The 15,995-nt window shown below is 39.2% G+C and overlaps 1 protein-coding gene across 5 annotated transcripts in view; it reads left to right on the top strand.

Annotated features, from left to right (window-relative positions):
- ST6GALNAC3 (ST6 N-acetylgalactosaminide alpha-2,6-sialyltransferase 3) overlaps nt 1–15,995 on the top strand; it is a 540,386-nt gene that overhangs the window by 401,934 nt on the left and 122,457 nt on the right. The window lies entirely within an intron of this gene.

Here is a 15,995-nt window from a genome sequence, read left to right on the forward strand (position 1 = left end):
GTCGCTTCTGAGTTGTTAACAATAACACTGATTAAGGGGAGAAAAAAGGAGGAGATATTCCACATACCAATATTAAATGGCTTCACAAAGTAGGAATATTTTAAACACCACAGCATCTGTGGTAAGTAAAATAAAGTGCCCAATTTCCCAAGGAGCAGAGCAGGAAAGAAAAGAAGAGGATGATAAATAACTAACCTTTATGGAGGGCTTCCTACGTGCAAGGAACGGTGCCAGCTCCTTCACAGGCATTGTTTCATTTAATCTACCCAACAGCCTTCCAAGGAGGGGTTTTTACTATAGCATTTTTTACCCATGAGGAAACTGAGGTTCAGAGACATGAAATAACTTGTCTAGATCACCTAGACAAAATCCAGACAGGGTGCACTCCAAGCCTCTGCTCTTAACTGCTCAAATACACCACTGCCTTCTCTTAAGAGTAGAGCAAAAAGCCCTGGCAAGAAAAACTAAGGAAGAGGAAGACAAGGGTGGGCTTCCAGTAGACAGCTCTTTAGAGCCCAGGTCCACTCTCTGGTTATGTGGGCTTGCTCAGAGCCAGCGCTAATAAATGTTTATTGAATGAATGACTGTATGAATGAATGCAAGACAATGTAAGGCAATTTACAGAGCGTTCTGGCCTTTTGACCCCCTCCTTCCCCCCACTACCAGTCATCCATTCTAGCCCATTCTAGCATCTGTCACTTGTCCATGAGTCTGCAATACAGCCCTGGCTTCCACTTCCAAAACCAGTGCTGAACCTATCTCTGAAGAGAGCAAAATGCCTGTTTGGTGGCCTCTGCCCTTTCTTATTCTTCGCTGGTACTGCTGCTTCCTAAGACCATGCTGCTCTTAATGCTGGCTGCTTGCTATACAGAACTTAGCAAGCCCAGGCCAAAATCTTCCCATGAACTTTTGTGATCAACTTACTTCTACTTTCTCCTCCTCCCGAGTCAGAATTTCAGGCTTTCTGGAAACAACTGTTTATTTACTTATCTGCCTTCCCCTTTAAACATTTTTTTAATATTTATTTATTTTTTGAGACAGAGACAGAGCACAAGCAGGGGAGGGACAGAGAGAGAGGGAGACACCGAATCTGAAACAAGCTCCAGGCTCTGAGCTGTCAGCAGAGAGCCAGACCTGGGACTCAAACTCACAGACTCCGAGATCATGCCCTGAGCCAAAGTCAGACACTCAACCAACTGAGACACACAGGTGCCCCTGTCTTCTCCTTTAAATAGTAAAATCTGGGGTCACCTGGGAGACTCAGTTGGTTAAGCATCCAACTTAGCTCAGGTCATGATCTCATGGTTCACGAGTTCAAGTCCTACATCAGGCTCTCTGCTGATGGCTTAGAGCCTGGAGCTTGCTTCAGATTCTGTGTCTCCCCCTCTCTCTGCTCCTTGCCTGCTCACACTCTGTCTCTCTATCTCAAAAATAAATAAACATTTAATTAATTAATTAATAGTAAAATCTGTGAAGATGGGCGATGTGTCATCCTTATATCTCCAGTGCCCCGTCATGGTGACTGGAATAAAGTAGTTGTTTAGTCAATATTTGTTATCTAAATTAGTGAATGAACAGATGAATGGATGAATGCTTTTCACTGAAAACCTTACTTCTCAAGATTGCAGGTAATTGGATACTATTACCACTGATAATTATTATAATAATATACTTATTTAAAAGTTTTATTATAGGAAGATTTATAGTTTCCAGGGTTGCCTCTGTGTGTGTGTGTGTGTGTGTGTGTGTGTGTGTGTGTGTGTGTGAAACTAACATGTTATTGATTTATTCAATAAATATTTGCTGAGTACCTACTATGGGGTTGTTCTAGGCATTTGGATATATAATTGCTGACCATTCAACAATCACAATGAAACATTGTCTTCTGCCATTCCTTTACATTATTTTTTTTGGAGAGGAATTCTCTTTCTTTGCTCCTGAATGAAAATTCTAGTAGGCTCTATAATTTCTCAACTCATGGGTAAAACAGCCCTAACATGCCTTGAAGTCACACACACAGTCGCAGTTCAGTAATTATAATTTCTAGTTCCGTGGAATAATCAAATCCCTGGACTTGAGTTAACATTAAGTCTTCTCCCCTCCCGCAGGTGGAGCCCTGTGGTCAGAGGGGACATCATGGGCCTGGGCTCCTTCTCTACTGTTTTGCTCACCTCCTTCTTTACCTGCTGTTTCAGATCCCTTCAACCCAGGGTTGGGCAAGAGATGGGAGCAAAGTTGACAGGATAGTATCTTAGCCTCACTAGTTCTTACTTAACTGTTAGTTCTCCAAGCCTGATGAGTGGTTCAAGCTGATCTGCCTGTTTGAGGAAGCTTTCATAGATCCTTCAGAGGTTCCCCAGTGAGCCCTTTCCTCTGGGAACTCTTATTCTTTTTTTTTTCTAATTTTTTAAAAATCTGTATTTATTTTTGAGAAACAGAGTGTGAGTAGGGGAGGAGCAGAGAGAGAGGAAAAACACAGAATCCAAAGCAGTCTCCAGGCCCCGAGCTGTCAGCACAGAGCCTGACGCGGGGCTCAAACTCCCAAACCGTGAGATCATGACCTGAGCCGAATTTGGACTTTCAAATGACTAAGCCACCCAGTAGCCCCAGGGGACCCTTATTCTAAGCATGTGTTTCTGTTCCAGCCTAGGTGATCTCTTGTGGCTCTCCCTTCAGCCCTTAGGAACTAGAGAGCATATATCCAAAGTGTGAGCCTTCTAGATGAACTTCTTAGGGGTGATGTAAGAAAATCCCATGCCTGCTCTCTCTCCTATGAGAAGAGAGATCTCCTCCATGGGAAACATTCTCATCTGTACCCTGCCTGACTCTGAGAGGATAGGCTAGTTACTCAGGGGTCAGGCATCAGTCTTCTCTATCTCCTGACCAGGAGACACAGCTCACAAGCCTCCCAATGATCTTCTTCAAGATGCCCTCACCTTACTGTGGTAAGAGTGGTAAAGTGGAGTTTCAGCAAAGCAAGAGCTCTATAATGAAATTCCTCCACTCAGCTTTCCCTTACACTACACTGTAGACCCTCTTGGATTCTCAAAGTGGAGATTAATTTATAGAATACAGGAACTCTTTTTTTTTTAATCTGCATATGATGGATTGACCTTGGAAATTTTCATCTATTCTATAGATTTAAAATTTTTAGCATAACATTATATAGTTTGTATATTTGTAGTGTGTGTGCGTGTATGCGTGTGTGTGTGTGCGTATCTCAAGTATATTGAACAAAAACAATTTGTGGGATGTAATGATAAAATTATTTTGTCACCTCTCTCTTTAAAATACATTTAGTTTTTCCTCTGCTCCTAGATGAAAACTAGGTATTCCCATGGCTTTTTTGATACTTCTTAAGTAATAAATATATTCTGGTCACTTTAAGTAACAAAATACTATCACAATTTGGTACTTTAAATGTCCAGTCCCATGTAATGGTCAGACCTTCCAAATTCATCCAAAATTGCAGCAACTCTCTCCTCCTAGTAGGCCCACAGTGTAGAAATGTGATGCAGTTTATTTCTTTTCCTTTCTTGCTCCTCTCTGCACCAGCTTGCTGTGATCTATAGATCATTTGGAGTTGGAGCAAGAGGTAAGGAGAGATAAGCTCTTATATGGCCAATTCTTTGTAAGGTGACCCCATTCCCCCTGAGCCCAGCCTATATTAAAACCTTTTCTCTCATGGACCACTTTCATGGGTTCTTTGGACTCCCCTTTCCCCTAGTGCCAGCAGCCTCCCAACTGCACAGTTGTCTTGATATAGGTGATGATGCATTGTCCTCTGATTGGTTTTTTACTCGTTCCATAATCCTGAAGAATGAGTGGAGAACCCACCCCCAGCTTCTATTTTATGACTTTTCCCATCTCAAAGGTGCTATTGAACAGAATGGAACTAATACAACCTGTATCTGGTTCCCTTGTTTACATGGCCTATGTTTAATCTAAGGGTTGCACTCACTCAACATTTGTACCAAGAAACTCAGAGAGACTTTTCTTGAGCCATTGTTGCCACTGGAAGTTACATGTCAGTTTATTACATCTCCCTAGCTGTAGGGAACAGATACCAAATTTCCAAGTGACAGGTCAAAGTTTCTTTTACTTGATTAGATGTGAAGGGACAATAACCCCTTTGGGGAAGGGACCTCACAACTTAGCTCTTGCTAAAGAAATTCCATCTCAAGCTCTTTCTTCTCTCAAACCTTTTATATTCTGTGTGGTTGACTTGCTTTGGGTTTTAGTTGTCTCCTTTTCAATTCCTGCAGGCTAGTCTGTCTCATAAATCACGTTGGTGTCTGATAGCTATAAGAGCTGAGTATTCAGTCAAAACTTCCAGTTTAACATCCTGATATGAATATACAATTTGATATGCACAACTCCCATGGCATTTGCAGCATGTGAGTAAACTAAGGTTCAGTCAAGCTAAGTAACCTGCACTACGACCAGTTAGGTTTTCTTGCTCTGTGGCCTCTGCTCATTTCTTGCCAGTGAGTTAACTCATTGTCCTTCTAAGAATGGACTGGAGGAGGCCCAGTGAGCTAATGAGCAAGAATAATCTTATTGGTGTTCTATAGCCCTATAGAATTTCCAAGAGACACTTACACTGAGTAAATAAAACACATAATTAATGGGCAGCAAAATAAAATAAAATGGTAGGCTTAATGATGCTTTAGAATAAGTAGGCTTAATTGAGAAAAATAGCCTTACATCATAAAGAAACAAAAATACAGACCTAACAATATGAGCACAGTAAAAATTGAAAAGAAAAACATCATGTATTATTGGAAACGAAATATCTGATTATTTGGTAATAAAAGCTAAATGTGACTTGCCCACGTTTGAAAGAAAACTGATTAGGGGTAGCATATCATCAACAATGAACCCCACCTGTGCCATAGGAAGTGTCTTGGGAAACCGAACCACCCTCCATGTTGTAATGTACAAATTTAATTTGGGCATGGGTGTAAGCCCTGATGTGGGACTACCCACCATACAGTACAAACCAAATGGTGGTGTTGGGAGGGGTTTAAATAAATATGTAAGACTAATAAGCACAGGGGTTGAGAAATTTTGGAGTAGTACAGATCTCTTGTGGGGTAATGTCAGTAATGTCATTTATAAGCCATGTTTTATTGCCTGTTCTACTAACTAGCTGACTTTCCTGAAAGGAAAGGTCATCTTCTAGTGCCCTGGAAATGGGGCAGTCTAAGTTGTTTTGAGCTCTACACCCTTATTTCACCCGGGGGTGGGGGGGCAGGTGAAGGGGATATGGAACAGAGAGCTAACATCTTTTCTTTTGTTGACTTATTTTTAAAGTACCGTTAGACCTAGTTTTATGTATCATTTACTCCCTATCAAGTTCAATTTTAGATTTTTTTTCAATTGCTTATATCATTCAGCAACCTTTCAAAATTGAATGCTGTCTTTGGAAGTAAAGAATGTGATATAAAACTACTTGTGCTGGAGGTTTTTCAAGTGGCTGGAGAGGAAGTAGATGCTGCCATATAGAGGTGGCAAAGTCAGAAAGACATGTCCTAGAAGCACACCAAGCCGAGAGAAACTGATAAGGGGACATCACTGCAAAATAGCCTTTGGTGTGGGTTTTGTAAGGCAAGGGAATTTAGGGAATACCAGAAACAGAAATGTGATCTTAGTGTGAAAGAAAAACACAAAAATTCAACTATAATCCCTTTGCCTCTGGTCTCATTACTCCAACCTGTGCTTGCTCCTGATTTTGCACTGTGATCTCAAAACACTGATTACTGATTTTGATTTACCTTTACTCAAATGTGCCATTATGTTGAAGTCTTCTAGTTTTCTAAAATGTGAGCCTTCCTTTACTGTCCAAAAGAAATGCCTAGTTCTCTGCTTTAAATGAAATAATAGATATAGATATGTTTTAAGGAATTCAGAAAAAAAGACAGTGCAAACACTGAGTATGATTTCTATCTTTTTATTGTACAGCTTAGTCTTCCTTAAAAACCTGTATAACATGTATTAATTTATTTATTTGGCCCACTTTGTCATTTCAGCATGTGTATTAAAGAGAGGAGGTATTGAATTCAGTCTTCAGAACTTTTTCAAATTGATACCAACAAACAAGTGTTGTCTATGTGTAGAGCCCTTTCCTCAAGGATATGAGCAGGTTCATGTAGACGTCCCACACCTCCAGATTTGTTTCCTGTTCTCATCAGAGCTCCTTTATCATCTCTGCACAGATCCTTAGTAGGGTTCTACTGTTTTCCATATCTCTAAATCTTTGCAACTCCTTCAAGTTTTTCAAATAGAGAATACCTATCAAAATGTCTTGGTGTTTTATCAAAACTGTGACTCCATCTTGGTGGTGGGATTTCTGAACACATCCCTGATGCCATTTTCCTAATACTTTTTACATCCATTTTGAGGGCTAATTGGTATCTTGACCACATCCTGTGCTTTCTAGAATTCATACCATCTTGCATATCTAGCATTCTCATTTCTGACATTCTACTGAGAGAATCCTATTTTTAGGTCAAGTTGCTTTTATTTCTTGGAAAATGTTGGTCTTTTCAAATCAGTTAAGCCTCTTGAATTAAATTTTCTAGTCCATTTGTTAATTTACAAACATGCAAGTTATATACTTGTATAATCAAGTGTAAATTAGAGTTCTCCCAAGAAACAGAATCAATAAGAGGTAGGTATGTGTGTATGTGTTTGTGTGTATGTGTGTGTGAGCACACACGTGTGTATTTATTTATTTATTTATTTATTTATTTATTTATTCAAATGTTCATATATATATAAAAGAATTGCCTGGGGCCATTTGGTTAAGTGTCCAACTTCGGCTCAGGTCATGATCTCACAGTTTGTGAGTTCAAGCCCCGCATCGGGCTCTGTGCTGACAGCTTAGAGCCTGGAGCCTGCTTCGAATTCTGTGTCTTCCTCTCTCTCTGCTCCTCCCCTGCTTATGCTCTGTCTCTCTCTCTCTCCTTCAAAAATAAATAAAAACATTTTAAAAAATTAAAAGAATTGGCTTACATGATTGTGGAAACTGTCAAATCCCCAGATCTGCAGGTAGCAAACTGGAGACCCAGGAGAGCTAACAGTATAGTTTTTGCCCAAAGGTTTGTAGGCTTCAGACTCAAGAAGAGCTGATATTGAACCCAAAGTAAGGGAAAAAAATTTCTGATCTTAAAGTAGTCAGGCAGGAAGAACGCCCTCATGTGAAGATCAGTCTTGTCTTGTCTTGTCTTGTCTTGTCTTGTCTTTTCTTTTCCTTTTTTTTTTTCCTCTTCAGGCCTTCATCTGATTGGATGAGGCCGACCCAAATTAGGGAAGGCAATCTGCTTTACTCAGTCTCCTGATTCAAATGCTTATCTCTTCCAGAAAATCTCACAAACACATACAGAATAATGTTTGATCAAATGTCTAGGCAGTTTGTGTTCCATTCAAGCCAACACATAAATTTAACCATCACAGAGTATATACGTCTGAGTATCAGGTACTTATTTAACAGAATGTTTTACTATTATTAAAAAATAAAATAATGGAGAGTTAATTTTACTATGATTAGAGAAGACTACTGAAAATAACAGCATACTTGTCATAATAGTGTTGTATATGAGGAGTCAGATGCTTAAGAGGAACATTTCTTGTCATGGTTGGTAGTTGGCAGGGGTTGCCTTTATAATCCCAAACACTGGTGTGAAAAGTTCCTTGTATTAGTCAGAGAAAGTATTGCTAAGTACTATAACAATCAATCCCTAAATTTTAATAGCTTAATTTAAAAAAAGTTATTTCTCATTTACCTCACAGTCTGATAAAGGTCAGGAGGCTCTCCTAGGTACCTCTTTTCCAAGTTATAATATCCACTTATAGAACACTTCCATATGTTTAAATATAGATTTTAAAATCAAAATGTCTGTCACTTTACTTTGAAAAGGAAAGACATATAAAGTTAACTCCAAAAATTAAATATTTAATTGATTACTGGCCCCTATAAGTTAGAAGCTGCATAACCTTGGAAAAATCATTTTTCTCCATTAATGATCTTCTGTGGAACCCAGTGGGAAAAGACTATAAGTTGAAATAGCAAGTTAAACTTTCAATAGGCTTTGTTATGAGGGAGTCTTCCTTAACAGAGAGCATTGGAAATGTGGACTTTTTAGGCTGATATAGCAGAGGTAACTTACAGATTGAGTTTTAAATTCAAGTACCAATTGTCCTCATCAAGCTGACTAGCCCAGGAAAACCAGTTAATTGCTCTGGGCCTTCATTTCAAAATTTGAAACTTAAGATGTTGGCTACACTGATTTTTCTGATATTGTTTCCAAATCAAAATTGCAGTTATTCCAATTGAAAATCACCTCTTTGGCTTTGGTTTAAAGATAAGTTCTACTTGGAGGTGAGGGAAGGAAGTGAAGAGATATGAAGTGCCTCCTGTGTCCTCGTGAAACAACCCCACCTGAGATGTAAACAGGTGCGATTCAAAACTGGAAGTCCACCAAGCATCAACCTTGGTTCAAAGAGAGCTTTGTGTGAACCGCGTTAAGTTCACAGGTCACATTTACACGGTGCTAGAGCTGCTTGTTAGTCGTAATATGCCAAAGACTTCACTGGCTTCACAGGGGAGCACAGAAGACCCAAACCAGGCATTCTGTCCCCTTGTTTGATTTCAGTTCTAGATTAGACATCATCATTTTAATCTTTATTTGCTGTTTCAATTTGTTAGCATATGAGTTCCACACAGAATGCAGACTTGCTCAAATGAATTCCCAAGAACTTGTAACAGGAGCACGTAGAACCATCCTAGACAGACCCCTGCTCTGCCATACACAAGCATATTGTTCTCAGGGAGTCATAGAGATGCTGCCTCTGAGCCTCCTCCTGCCCCCCACCACTGCCACTTTGATACAACCCCAAGAGAAGCCACCCATCTTGACAGGTTTCCTTTCCTATGGAGGAAGAGGTATAATTAAATTGTGTCCCAGCAGTGAAGGTTCCTTAATGATGATGAGCCAAAACTAATTGTATTGATTTGTTTATTACTGGCTTAGGAGGCCCATCAAACAAATGGACTGAGACTATTTCCATATTCTTATCTGTTGGGTAAATGAGAAACAAATGACCTCTCCATATGTCTGCATCCTGAAGTCACTGTCCTCTAAGGCTGACTGCTCTGTGGCTGTGGGTGGGAGCTTTGTCTAATGCTGAGGCCATTCTGCTGTTTGCTGTGAAGAAACTGAAAAGTTTGGTATTTGTTCTTTTATTTTTAATTTATTTAGGGGGATTCAGTTTGAACGATTATAATTTGGAACCTTGCCAAAGGTGCCAGATGGTCTGTTTCCTTCAGGGGACCTAGTCATGAGTATTAATAACCCTAATTCAGGATTCTCTGAGGAAGGGGGAGCTACAGTATCTGCAATGACAGGAAATGAAGAGTCACTGACACCACATGAGTTCAGAGAAAGAGACTCCAGTTCCTGGCCATGAGTGACATGTAACTGTGGGCAACTGTCAGGGAGCCAGGGGAAGAAAGTCTGTTGTACCTGTGCCTGTTGGATCTTCTTGGCCATTGGTAGTGGAGCCCACTGCCAGTCTGTTGTAAGAGAAATGTAGAGGATTAGAGGAGGGTTCTTTCTGAAAAGATCTATGGTAAAGTCCAGGGCTGGAAATTGGGCTCATGTGGAAGAAAATCAAAGACAGGGTATTACTTAGTTTCAACAACATGAAGCCTAACCACGGATGGACAGTTGATGTGACTATTCACTTTCACTGAGGTGAAGGAGCAAAACTAAGCCTGGTCCTTTCAAAAGATTTAGGAGGATATAGAATAGACGTAACCAAAGAGGTAAAAGATCTGTACGCTGAGAACTATAGAAAGCTTATGAAAGAAATTGAAGAAGACACAAAGACATGGAAAAACATTCCGTGCTCATGGATTGGAAGAACATATATTGTTAAAACATCAATACTACTCAAAGCAATCTACACATTCAGTGCAATTCCAATCAAAATAGCACCAGCATTCTTCTCAGAGCTAGAACAAACATTCCTAAAATTTCTATGGAACCACAAAAGACCCTGAATAGCCAAAGTAATGTTGAAAAAGAAAACCAAAGCTGAGTTGGAGACATCACAATCCCAGACTTTGGCCTCTACTACAAAGCTATAATCATCAAGACAGTATGGTAGTGGCACAAAAACAGACACATAGACCAATGAAATAGAATAGAGAACCCAGAATTGGACCCACAAATGTATAGCCAACTAATCTTTGACAAAGCAGGAAAGAGTATCCAATGGAAAAAAGACAGCCTTTTTAGCAAATGGGGCTGGGAGAATTGCACAGCAACATGCAGAAGAATGAAACTGGACCACTTTCTTACACCATACACAAAAGTAAATTCAAAATGGATGAAAGACCTAAATGTGAGACAGGAAACCATCAGAATTCTAGAGGAGAAAACAGGCAACAACCTCTTTGACCTCAGCCACAGCAACTTCTTACTTGACATGTATCCAAAGGCAAGTGAAATGAAAGCAAAAATGAACTATTAGGACCTCATCAAGACAAAAAGCTTCTGCACAGCAAAGGAAACAATTAACAAAACTAAAAGGCAGCCAACAGAATGGGAGAATGTCATTTGCAAATGTCATATCAGATAAAGGGTTAGTATAAAAAATCTATAAATAACTTACCAAACTCAACACCCAAAAAACAAATAATCCAGTGAAGAAATGGGCAGAGACATAAATAGACACTTTTCCAAAGAAGATATCCAGATGGCTAACAGACAGATGAAAAAATGTTTAACATCGCTCATCATCAAGGAAATACAAATCAAAACCACATTCAGATACCATCTCACACCAGTCAGAGTGGCTAAAATTAACAACTCAGGAAACAACAGATGTTGGCAAGGATGTGGAGAAAGGGGAACCCTTTTGCACTGTTGGTGGGAATGCAAACTGGTGCAGTCACTCTGGAAAACAGTGTGGAGGTTCCTCAAAAAATTAAAAATAGAATTGCCCTACAACCCAGCAATTGCACTACTAGGAATTTATCCAAAGGATACAGGAGTGCTGATTTATAGGGGCACCATCAACAGTAGCCAAATTATAGAAAGTGCCTAAATGTCCATCAACTGATGAATGGATAAAGAAGATGTGGTTCATATATACAATGGAATACTACTCATCAATGAAAAAGAATGAAATCTTGCCATTTGCAACAATGTGGATGGGACTGGAGGGTATTATGCTAAGTGAAATAAGCCAGTCAGAAAAAGATATCATATGTTTTCACTCATATGTGGAATTTGAGAAACTTAACAGAAGACCATAGGGGAAGGGAAGGGAAAAAAAGTCACAAATACAGAGGGAGACAAACCATAAGAGACTCTTAAGTACAGAGAACAAACTGTGGGTTGATGGGGTGAGGGCTTGGGGGACAGGGAAAATGGGACATGGGCATTGAGGGGGGCATTTGTTGGGATGAGCACTGGGTGTTGTATGTAAGTGATGAATCATGGGAATCTACTCCTGAAGCCAAGACTACACTGTATACACTATATGTTAGCTAACATGACCATAAATTATTAAAAAAATAAAACACACACACACACACACACACACACACACACACACACACACAGATTTTGGAGGATACAGAAAGAAAACCAGTATCTCTTGAGTTCATGTTCTGCTTCAGTTACTCTAAGTGTCTTACACGTATTGTCTCTTTAATTTTCTCGCCTACGCTGGCAGGTACCTATCCATGTCCCATTTTAGAGAGGAGGCAGCTATGGCTCAGATGGTTTATGTAACTTGCCTAAAGGTGCCCAACTACTGTTGGTAGATTCCAACCCAAGGGTGTCCACATCAAAGCTATATATTAGGAGGTAAATACACATCTATTTCTCCCCTTTATGTTTCCAATACAGGATAGGGGAGTTCCATTCAGCACCCCTGCATTTGCAATATTGAAGAGAATGGCACTTCCCTTCTTTGTCTCAATACCCTCACTTTCCCCAAGGGAGGGCCTCATCTAAAAAAGAATATGGAGAACCTGTGTGTTTTTTACCATATTGGCCAAGGGCAGGACCACAACACAAACCCACCCAAGCCACCCCTAGGGCTGAGCTCTCTCATGCCCTGTACATCAGTCTGTTCTGCTCTGAAGGCCTTGGCCTGTGACTCCACCCAAAAAACAGGCTACACAGGAGCTACTTCTAACAGCCCAGTCAAGAATCTGCCCTCTCAGTCTCTGCATTTCTATTTGCACCTGGTGCCCATCAGAGGCATGTGACTGCAACAAGGTGGCAGGAGGTCCTTCCACATTACCCATTGACTTATCATCAGTAAAGCTGATGCTCTATTGTGGTCATCAGTTGGCTGGTTCTTTCTGTCCTCAATTGTTTAGAACCTTAGGAGAAGAAGAGTGAGTGGTTAGGTTTTTGCTTTCGTTTTTTTCCTACCACCAGTCTATATTACTGACAAGACACATGGAAGAACTTTCTGAATGTTAAGTCATTAAGATGACCCGATAGCTTATAGCGAGTGTCTGGGAATGTTTAAAGGAAGTCTTGACCCACAGGAAAAAGAGGTTTTCACACTTCTCTCTTGGACTTGCTTGAAGTCTTGTTTGGAGTTTGAAGTTGATCTGACAAATTTGCATTACTTCTTTTAAATTCAGTTTTGTTTTTTAGAAATCCAACTTCTAAAAATACTTCACATTTATCCTTCATTTACAGATGTAAACTACTTTACCATTCATGTAGACTGAATAGGGTCAAGAGCTTTTGATAAATCTAGCCTCATCCAATTATCAAGACAGCAAAGAAAAACTAACGAAGACATGAGATAGAGTCTCCTCTCTGTAGAGGAGGAAACTTATTGAAGTGACGTGTCAAGGTCACTTGGCTGGTAAATGGCCAGAATGAGACTCTGACTGCTTTTCTGCGTTCTGATACGTTAACCAGATGGCCTTAAAAATAACAACACTGCACAACAGAAGATGTAAGAAAAGCAGTTGATAAATTTGATTACATAAAAATACAAATCTTTTATATAGCAATATTAATTAATTAAACAACATGAGAAGATAAATAACAAGTGGAGGAGTGATTTGCCTCATTTAACCAAAGGTTGTTTTCTTTAATATACAACAAATTCTTTCATATCAATAAGAAAAATATAAACAACCAAAAAATAGGCAAAGAAGAAGATAAATAATTGGTCAATGACCAATGGGAATTGAAGTGACAATTAAAGAAATACCACTGAGATAATCATTTTATCACTAACTGATGATAACTTAAAAGTTTGATGATATGAAACATTGGTGAGGATATGGGAGGAAAGTCTTGGTGGGAGTTTAATTTCAAACAGCTTTTCTGGAGGGCAGTATTTATTTAACCTTTTAGTAATGCTCATAACATCTGGTAAAGTGTGAAAGTGGAATCCCATCACCAGAAATAAAGTATTCACAGAGCCCAGAGGATGTGTTTGATCTGCCCATTAGGTCACTTATCAGACTATAGGGTCCAACTTAGAAGAAGATCAGGAAATCTCTGCTCTGATCTCCTTTTCTACCACCTGTTTTTTTCACCTCCTCTTTCCATGGTTCTTTCCTTCCCCAGCTGGTCTTTTTATCTTTCTAGTCTTCCCCCAGATTTGCAGCTTCTGGGATCTTAACTCTATTAGATCCTACCCTAGTGGGGCCTTGTTGTGTCCTGGGCGTTAGCCAAGGGCAAGGGGCCTTATGGACTTCAGAATGAAAAAATATAAGATAATATAACATCTCCCTTGCTTATTTTGACCACCACTTATAGTGCAACTCAAATGCACTACCCTGATAGAAACCCCTTTGGTGAAGGAGAGAAAATAAAGAAGGAATAGGACATTCTATTTCACTATAATATAAATACACCCAGAAATTACACTTGGCAGAATTTATTCTGTAGACATACTTGCAAGAGTGCATGAAGATACATCTGAAGAGATAATTAATCTGAGGCAACATTATTTATAATTGCAGAACATAAAATATAAATAGCTGTCGTTAGATTACTGGCAAAATAAACCATGGTGCATCTCTAGTATGGACTACTAGGCAGCCCTTAACAATAGAGTGGATCTTCCATTATACTTTCTGAAAGTCTTTTAGAATATAAAGTAGTCTGTATCCTCCAGTGTGAAGATTTTATTTTTTAAAGACTGGCCTACCTAAATGTACGTACTTGTAGAATTACAAATGAAATTATTAGACATTGACTTATACTTATTAATCTAGTTACACATTCACATTTAAGATCATATACCATATAATGTATTGTTTTGGAAGTATTTCCATTTTCTGCATTTCTTGAATCAGTATTATTTAAATGTTTTGCATACATCTTTAACAAATGGGAGCTCTTTTCTGAATCATCTAACACATATTTTTCGGTGTACATTTGACTTATTTCCATCTGTTACTTGAGAAGCAGCATTTGTTGGCCCACAGATGATGTTCCACTAGAAATTTTATCCCAAACCACAAGTCCCAGCTATATTGTCCTCCTATCACTCATCCGGTAGGGGTATATGTAGAATTTCACAACACAACTACTTACTCTGTTACTTATTAAATGATCTTTGGAAGTCCTGTTTCCAATCTCAGGCTTGAAATTTTGAGTTCTTACCCCCAGGAATAAAGACTAATCTGTGATAAATTTCTTTGCCTTCTTTAAATCAATTCCAGCAGACAAACTCAATAAGCATCTGGAAGGACTATTGACTGAGTTTGTTTCAGGCTAATGCCTCTTTTCCAAACAACAATCTTTTGTTCAAAATTAAGCAATGAGGAAAGCCTTCCATAATTTGAGAGATTTTGCAAGAACCCAATGATAATTATCCTTTTTCTTCTGAAGGATAATTTGGGGAAAGTAACTTCACCTTTTACTCAAGCATTTATGGAATGTAAAAAGATGTGGAAAAAATATCCAAGATACATTTTGAAGTGAAAGAACAGTTTGCAGAATCATGTTTACCGTGAATCCATTGTACAAAAGGAAAGGCAATACCAGTAAACATTATTTATGATCATATATGACCACGTATTCATGAACATTTTCTGTAATAATGCATAGCGAAAACTCCTAGGATGGTGGGGGAAGATCACATATTAACTAACACACTACTTAACATTAACAATAATGTATTAAATGGGTATTCATTTAAAATATGCTCCTTTTCTTTTCCTCTCTCCCCTCTGTCTCCTCCTACAAGCTGTTTCTTATTTGGAGTTTTGCTTGCTATTACCTTGAGCCCAAATAAACCACTGACCTCCTGGTGGAAAAGGCCAGAGCCTGTTCAATGGTCCCAGCCCGATTCCCATCTATTCTCCACTGTAGACGCTCACCAAAGCCCTGCTTATGCTCCATGTGTGATTTGTAAATCCCCAAACGCATACATGATGCTCTGCATGGCAAAGGATTCAAAAGACAAGGTCCTTATCCCAGGAGATTAGACACCAAGTCACACAAAAGCCATTTTGAGTCTTTTCTTGTGCTGAAACAGCAGGAAAGGAGGTCAGTTTGGAGAAAATTGACTGGAGGAAGCAAATTTTCTGAGATGAGTAAAGGAAATTAAAAGAACAAAACATGCTTGATGAACAAGCTAAATGCAGTTTTTTCAAATTAATGAAACCAAAGATAGAGAAGCAGGATATCAAGACAGCCTAAACAAATAAGCCTCAAAAAGAAGAAAGAGGAACAAAGTTACAGAAGCTTTGACATAAGAACAAAGAAGAAAGGGAATCCGTGTTTAATAAGTGCACTACATGAAATGGGAGCCTTATTGCCTCAGTTCCGTGTGAGAATCCCCGGCTAAGAGTGCCTAAACAACACAAGTTTCTTTTTCTCGTGTAACAAGCAGTCTGAATATTGGCAGTCACTGGAATTGATCCAGCCAATCGATGAAATCAGCATCTCCATGATGCTTGGCTTCCTTGACATTCTCACAATCAGAGC

The sequence above is a fragment of the Leopardus geoffroyi genome, chromosome C1, assembly GCF_018350155.1.
Source record: "Leopardus geoffroyi isolate Oge1 chromosome C1, O.geoffroyi_Oge1_pat1.0, whole genome shotgun sequence".
Taxonomy (NCBI): Eukaryota; Metazoa; Chordata; class Mammalia; order Carnivora; family Felidae; genus Leopardus; species Leopardus geoffroyi.